This window comes from Triticum aestivum, chromosome 6D, assembly GCF_018294505.1.
Source record: "Triticum aestivum cultivar Chinese Spring chromosome 6D, IWGSC CS RefSeq v2.1, whole genome shotgun sequence".
Taxonomy (NCBI): Eukaryota; Viridiplantae; Streptophyta; class Magnoliopsida; order Poales; family Poaceae; genus Triticum; species Triticum aestivum.
This window is the reverse complement of record NC_057811.1, coordinates 98,833,314-98,840,942: the sequence shown is the minus strand read 5'-3', so window position 1 is coordinate 98,840,942 and position 7,629 is coordinate 98,833,314. Positions and strand designations below refer to the sequence as shown.

The 7,629-nt window shown below is 41.5% G+C and overlaps 1 long non-coding RNA gene across 10 annotated transcripts; it reads right to left on the bottom strand.

Annotated features, from left to right (window-relative positions):
- Nucleotides 1-555: 555 nt before the first annotated feature.
- Nucleotides 556-6,339, bottom strand: LOC123143822 (uncharacterized). 10 transcript variants are annotated; one of them, XR_006471085.1, is made up of 5 exons: nt 4,865-6,328; nt 4,028-4,158; nt 3,431-3,653; nt 1,164-1,249; nt 556-867 (listed from the first exon to the last, which is right to left on the bottom strand). It is a non-coding gene; the product is annotated as an uncharacterized lncRNA (long non-coding RNA). The 10 variants fall into 10 exon arrangements; XR_006471081.1 differs by having other exon boundaries at nt 3,431-5,846; nt 5,973-6,339; XR_006471079.1 differs by having other exon boundaries at nt 3,431-5,067; nt 5,154-6,338.
- Nucleotides 6,340-7,629: the final 1,290 nt, after the last annotated feature.

Genomic DNA, 7,629 nt, shown 5'->3' with positions numbered 1-7,629 from the left:
GTTTGTACTGAGCGTGTTTTTATAGACTAGACTTTTCTCTTTTTTAGATATCATTTTTCTCATAACTTTTTCAACTATTTACTGTACCATACTCTTCAAACTTGCATAGGTTATGTTGTTGAACTGAATGATATTTTTTCAAAAAGAAAAAATTTCTTGTGTTTTTCCCGTCCAAAAAACAAAGTACTTATACTAATATATCTGTATGTCCGGAAAACAAAGTACTTGTACTAATATATCTATATGTTTGTACTCAGTTATTTTTCACAGTTCGAAAATGTTTTGGGTGGAGCAGTCGAACTTTCATCATCGAACCAACATAGTTTATATAGCTGAACTAAAATAAACTTTTTCCACAATAAATGTGATGTACTTTTTCTTTGTTCTTTTTAGCATATATTCCTCAGGTCCATAGACGAACTTTCTCAAATTCCATAGAAGAATTGACAGCTAGTATTTATTATCTAAACATATATGCTAGTAATAATCGAACATTCCATACAATTTTTTGTCTGTTCGTGGACATCAACCAAAATAGGAAGGAGCGAGCACTCGAACAGATAATTGTTTTTTATTCGTACTGATCAATGTTTTTAATTCAAACCATTTTTTCATTTCTTGCAGAAACATCAAACTATCATATACACTTTCTTTTAAAAAGTAGCAATCATATCATAATACACAGAAGAACTTGCAGCTGCTGCTATGTTTACAGATTGCATGTTTTCATTGTCCTCATTGCCTGCATCGTGTACTTCATCCTTAGCCTATCCTTCGTGCTAGTGATCAGCGTCGTCATCCTGGGCTTGCGCATTGTAGGCATTATTCCCCAAGGTGCCGCATCCTTACTATGCTGATGTGTTTGTACTGCCCAAACAAATATGTGAGAGCACAAAATAAAAAAATTCAAACACTATTTGGTGCTAACAGGAATAGAAACAAACACTAAAGAGCATGACACAACCAAATTATCTCTCTCATATTAATTCTTTGTCCATGGATACATGTGCTGTAGCATGTGAACCCCAAAGTTAGCAATAGTAGTAGCTTCTCCGAGTAGCGACAACTCAAACTTGTGCAACGAACACCTACTTTTTTATTACATGCATACAGTTGATTAGCAGCAGTAAGTTGGAGCTGGGAGGGATAGGAGATTGCATTACCAGCAGAGCTTCCCAGAGGTTTTCCTTGTTGGCAGCATCACGAATGGGAGGTGAGCATTTGAAAAAGTGTTCCCATCTCGAACTTCCTGCAGAACAAGCTATTACAAGCAGAATAGTTGTAGTAAATTGAACTACAACACCAGAGAAAAGCAACAAAGTTTCGCACCAAAATATTTAATTTCTTTCAGTCACGCACTGTTTTATGTTATCCTCATTCTATCAGTCCTTATTTACATAATATTTAACCACTGTCTTCTTTCCCTTCTCATTGTTCTTTTGCTAATTAGAACACTTTAGGAGAACCAACTCATATGTGATAGTGCATAGGATGCGAAGGTGCAGCTGGCTTTAGATTCGACAATCCTCTATCAATACAAGGAAAAACAGCAACAGCAAATCCCTCTCAGTAATCTCTTTCTCACTCAGCTTACCCTACAGCAGCAGCGACCAGGGCACACGGACCACTGGCAGCTAGCAAGCAACAATGACGTTGCGGGCGGGGTGGCGCACTGTATCAATTTCATGAATTGAAATAAATAATGAACGGCTAGAGCCATTTTCTGTAATGTTCTGATGCAATTACAGAATCATCAAAGCAAACTACTTGCAAACAATCATCTCCGAACTTGTGACTTGACCTTTTAAATTACAAGATTCAAGTGTATATGAGCTATCTAGGCCAAGTAGAAATTCGTGACTTGAACTTTTACCGTTCGAATTCCCATTTGGGGTTTCTTTTTTGTTAGATCTTTTTCACGAACTTATCTGAGACGTCGTATTGAACTTATAACCTTTTCAATCATGACCCTTGACAGCTACCAATTTTTTCTTCTGCACTTACACCCTCTCGAGTCTGAACTGATACAATTATTTTTTAATAAGTTAACTATGTTTCCACTAATGATATAACTTAATAGCATTTCTTCTGAATAAGTTAACAATAAACATGATCATAAGAACCTCATTTTCTAATGAACCCATTTTCTATCAGATGTGTGCATGTTCACACATACTAGGAAGTTGAGGCTACATTTGCACTAGTATAATCCAAAGTACACTAGTTATGATCACTGATTAACAATGAACCACTGTACAACACTTCTTCTTTGACTCACATTAAGTACTAATGATAGTGACTAGCACTGCATTGTGTTATCCTCTGAAATTTCAGTACATTCTTCTTCACTGACTAACAAAAAAACTCAGTATATTGTTCTTCTCTGATTACTTTTGTTCATGTGTTTGAACTGAAGTAGGCTGCTGAATCAAACCACTGATTTAGTAGCATTTACATAGACGAAGCTATTTTGGGGTGGCGGACGGCAACAGTATGTGGGCTGGGTTGTCGCGCACCGGGAAGGATGAGGAAAACGGCAACCCAACCACTATAGTGGAAATAGGAGCTGACGACCATGGACTGCTGCTCGGCATGAACTCGACCATCCAGATGCCACGGGGCTGGACTGGGGACGGTGCTGGACATATTGGAGAAGTGGCCAAAGAGATTACAGCAGCCGTGTACATCGGCAAAGGACTTCTCTTTCACAAGGAGATGTACTGCTCTCCTGGGATGGAGGAGCGAAGTGTGGGCCTCCCGAGCCGTGGCGTCGAACTGCTTCAGGTTGTGTCGTTGAACGATCCGATGTGGTGGCGGTGAACGGTATGGGTAGTACGGCGATGGAGCCCCACCGACAGTGGCAGGAGGCTCGACGCAATCGGCCTAGTAGCTGCGTCTGTGAACTACTTAGGGCGGCCGGGTTGGACTGAACTAAAAAATTATTTGCTGAACTTGGACCGCAATCAGCGGTCAATTTGGACGGAAAATGATGCCGCGGCTGTGCCTGGGAGGAAGTGAAGGGGTTTGCCTGGGTAGAAGGCCGACCGTGGTCTGGGGAAGAAGCCGTTTGATCCCGTTTATTCTGAAAACTTCAGATTATAGGATAGGACTATTATGCATCTTCCCACGATCCCATTTACTAGAAACTGGACCTGCTACTTCCCACCATTCCATTTTTTATCATGTCATGATCAAAATGGGTTTGATCCCATTGTTCAGAACGAAATACTACATCGGTTTGTGATCTAAAAGTTGGCAACTATGGATCAAAAGTTATAATAAAGGTCTTTAACATTTGCCATTGCTTGAATTATTCGAGCACCTTCTGAACGACCGACAATAAGAGAAGTTGTGAAAATGCTTATTGACATTGATTCTACTTCCGTATTTGAAGGGCAAAGTACAAGAATAATAAGTAAAAGCAGGTTACCTTTTCTTTGTAAGATGCCACCATCAACAAAATGAGGACATTTACCCACAGAATAGCAACAGCGCTCTGAAGTAGCCGATTAGGAACCTTAGAATGTGTTACTAGTGTGTTGGAAGCAAGTTACAGGTTGTCAATAATATGGAGGTGTAGTAGCCTCTGGTAGCCTCATAAGTCATGTATCTGCAGTAGTTTCTATAGAATTTCTGTATATAGCATGCAGTTCCTGTAAAAATGTTAGATCATGAATTACTGTACTACACTGTAAGATAACGACGTACTGCACTATAAGATAATGATGTACTGCACTTAGATAACGATGTATGCACTGTTAGATAACGATGAAACATAGCATGCCAGTACAATCATGACTACTTTGAATGGGCTAGATTTTATCAACAAGGAGCATGTACCGGTTTACACATTAATTCCTATTTTCACGTGTTAGTCATTCTTGCAACTTTATTTAGAGAGGTAGTAAAACAGGCCAATGGGTCAGTACGACCGAACTAGCTAAGTTGTTTAGCTCCAAATATTTGTGGAACTGATCAGATACCATATCTCGATACATGGACATCAGAGAAAAATGATCCTCAGGACCTTCAGCTGGCGGAGGCCGTGAACTGCAGCTGGTGGAGGTGCGAGATGCGGCTCACTCCATGCCATCGGCGGCAACATCTCTGAACTTGGCGTATACTGGCAGTAGAACTTACTGGCCTTCGACACGCACACTAAAGATATGTACAAAAGGACAACAAGCATCATGATTCAGAAGACATACAATAGCTACACACATCTGTGAGATACCAAAAAACAGAACACTTTTAGTGCATTTTTATAAAGCTTTATCTGCATAAAACTATGACAAGCTCCACACGAACTGAAAAACTGTCGATTTGACAAGCTCTACACCAACTGAAAAACTGTCAAACTTAGAAAATCTGGGCACACTTTTAACATGAGGCACCTTCTCCCTGATGTTGAATAGAAGAATGTAGATAAAGAAACAATTCAATTTTTTTTCTAAAATAAGAATTGATCTGAATAAAAATTAGATATTGAACTAAACTAAAATAAGAAACTAGACTAAATTAAATAAGAAATGAAATTTCACTAGAATTTGAAATTGAACAGAAATAAAATAAGAACTTTTCTTGCATATCCTGACTTGAACTTTTCTCCTAGTGAATTTTTTGTTGATATTTTTGTGTTCTTTATTTTCTACTTTCTTGCCTCTGAACTTTCTCGTAGTGCAAAATTTGTATGTCACGATTAAAACAGACAGAGGTATACGTGAACTTTGTAGCAGCGGAGATCTGAACTTATGTGCTTATCACATTTGAGCTTCAATAACCTTTTTCGTAGATCCAAAACAAAAGAAAACAAAAAAACAACCACATGGACCAACACATTTGGAGGGAGAAACTATAGACGTACATCATGGGGTAGCAAATAATATGAACTCCAGGCACAACATTTTTTTAACTTCTTTTTGTATCTCGCAAACTGAAAATAAGAAGAAAGCAAATTAGAACACAAAGTAAGAAGAAAGCAGAGCACCAGTGCTTGTGCGGCATGGATCCGTCAACTCTTTTGCATCCTAGTTCCAGCCAACATGAGCTAGCACCTCCTGGATCGAGCTGTAGTAGTGCAACACAACGCATCAGAGAGATAAAAAGGTGAGTAACAGCATGTACAAGAAGGGTAGAAAGAAACTATAGCACACGAGCATCCACGGGCAGAGAGAGATGCAGCAACGGCTGGACATGCGCATTGTCAATGGACGGATGGTAGCCTGCTTTGTCGGGAAAGACGGTAGCCCTCACCGTCAGGCACCAGTGACGGGGCACGACAGTGCTCGGGGATCCCGGGCAACGCGACGCAGGTTGGCGGGTTAGGCGTCGGGGTGGCGACCGCGACGACTGTACTAACATACTGAATAAGTTTAGAACTGGGAGCAAAGACCATTGGAAACATGTTTACAATTTTACATTATATGATAAAAAACAAACTTAAAATACCATGCTAAAAATTCAAAATCTTCAGAGTTGGGTGCCTATAACTGAACCGACGACCCATTTTTCTTGCAACGGAGTACCACAATACTAACTAGTGGCCTGACTGTAATCAAATAGAACTCATGGACTAAGCCCTTGCAACCACCTAAACAAGTAAACAACTAGCTGCAAATCTCACTACCTGAACCCACACTGTCAACTCATCTCTGCTCTGTCAGCTCACAGTTTCAGAGAGAAAATGGGTGAACTATACACAGATTTACATTGCACAAGAACAAGATCCATAAAACTACAACTAATCAAGACAAACGTGGGATTTGACATTGGGAAATCACATACCCACATCTAACAGACATGAGAATAGGGATCGCTCACTCCCTTGTTCTATCTCCTCTCACTTCCTTCATACACACACGCAAACAGAGAGAGGATGAGAGGAAGACAACTGAATCGGATCCAGGGAAGAGCACGGGTGGCCTGCACGCAACTCTTCTCATGACCAGCGGTGGAGCGTGCAGTTGTACTACCGCAATGGCTCAGTGCCTGCCATGGCGTGGCAGCCGCAGGTGGCGTGCGGGAGGGAGGCGCGGCCGGCGGCGCGGGTGATATGGCCGTGGGAGGGAGTTTGGGGTGGTGGCGGCGTGCTGGTGGGAGGGGGATCGGGGCAACGGCGGCGGCGCGCTGGTGGGAGGGGCTTGGGGTTGGCGGTGGTGCGCTGGTGGGAGGGGCTTGGGGGTGGCGGCGCCGCGCTGGTGGAAGGGGGATCGGGGCGGCGGCGGCGCGCTGGTGAGACGGGCTTGGGGGCGACGACGGTGCGATGGTGGGAGGGGGATCGGGGCGGCGGCGGCTCGCTAGTGGGAGGGGCTTGGGGGCGGCGGCGGCTCGCTGGTGGGAGAGGGCTCGGGCGACATTGGGAGGTGGGGTGGGCTTCTCTTGCGATCGCCTCCTCCTTATAGGGCCGAGGGTAACACAATATTAAGGCTTAGTTTGGCAGCACTGTTTTTGAAAAAACACAGTAATCCAAAACCTCAGTTTTTAAATGCATGGGCAACGAATACTTCGGTTTCTAAAAACCATGGTTTTCCTCAGTTTTCACAATACCACCGATGAGTTTGGCAACTGATGTTTGACTCGCTGTGCCTTGCTCAACTATACCCATGGAGCTGATCTGCATGTAGAAACGGCGCCTAATGCATGCAGCATGTCATGCACGTCAAATCCCCTCCTAGCTACCCGGGGCAAAAATAAATAAAAAATTATGCGTGTACGTGCGCCTATATGCGGATAGAATCGATTGTGTAGCTAGCTTTAACCTGCTGCGTACGAGTGCTCCAACGACCAATCGATATACTCCACGAGCAAGTTTGTTTGAATCCCGCTTTACTCGTGTATTTTGCAGCCAGTGATCGGATAGAAGCTTGCAAGATCACTAGAAGAACGTAACATGCGCGTCGTCTCCGTAGACAAACCAACAAACAAACCTGAAACGCCAAATAATTAGGAGCACTCTGTTGAAAAGACAATAGATAGATGTAGACGAGCAGGCAACGAATTCGCTCAGTTTGATTTAGAAAAAAGAGGTCCCGACCTCTTTTTTAGATACCGCAAAAAAACCACAGTATGACAGATACCTTGGTATCTCAAACTACAATATTTATTTTATCCAAACACCTCAAAGTATTTAATACCAAAGTATTTTCAAAAACCACAGTTTTTTCAGAAAAACTGCAAAAATACTTTGCATCCAAACGCACCCTAATCTGTTACGGGAATATATGACAATGTTTCCTACAAGCAGTGGTAGTTACCACCACTTGCGTTTTATATGTTGCATGTAGTATCTGCCGAAACAAAAAGTATGTGTGTGTAGTATGTAGTATATATCAATGATTAGGTAGTATATATACTAATTTTTGGATAGTATGTACCATGTTTTGAGTATGCTCTTTTTTATGTACAAATATGTATGTATTTCACAAATATAATAAAAACTATGGACTTATATGCAATTTTTTCATGTAACTTGCTTTGAAATATCTTAGATATAGTATATGAACATATTTTAAATAATAAAATAGTATATAAACTACATGGTAGTATATGAAATATGTGGGGTAACTACCACCAGATGATAGGATGGATTTTTTCTATATATATAGAGAGAGTGACACTATTCTGATTCTG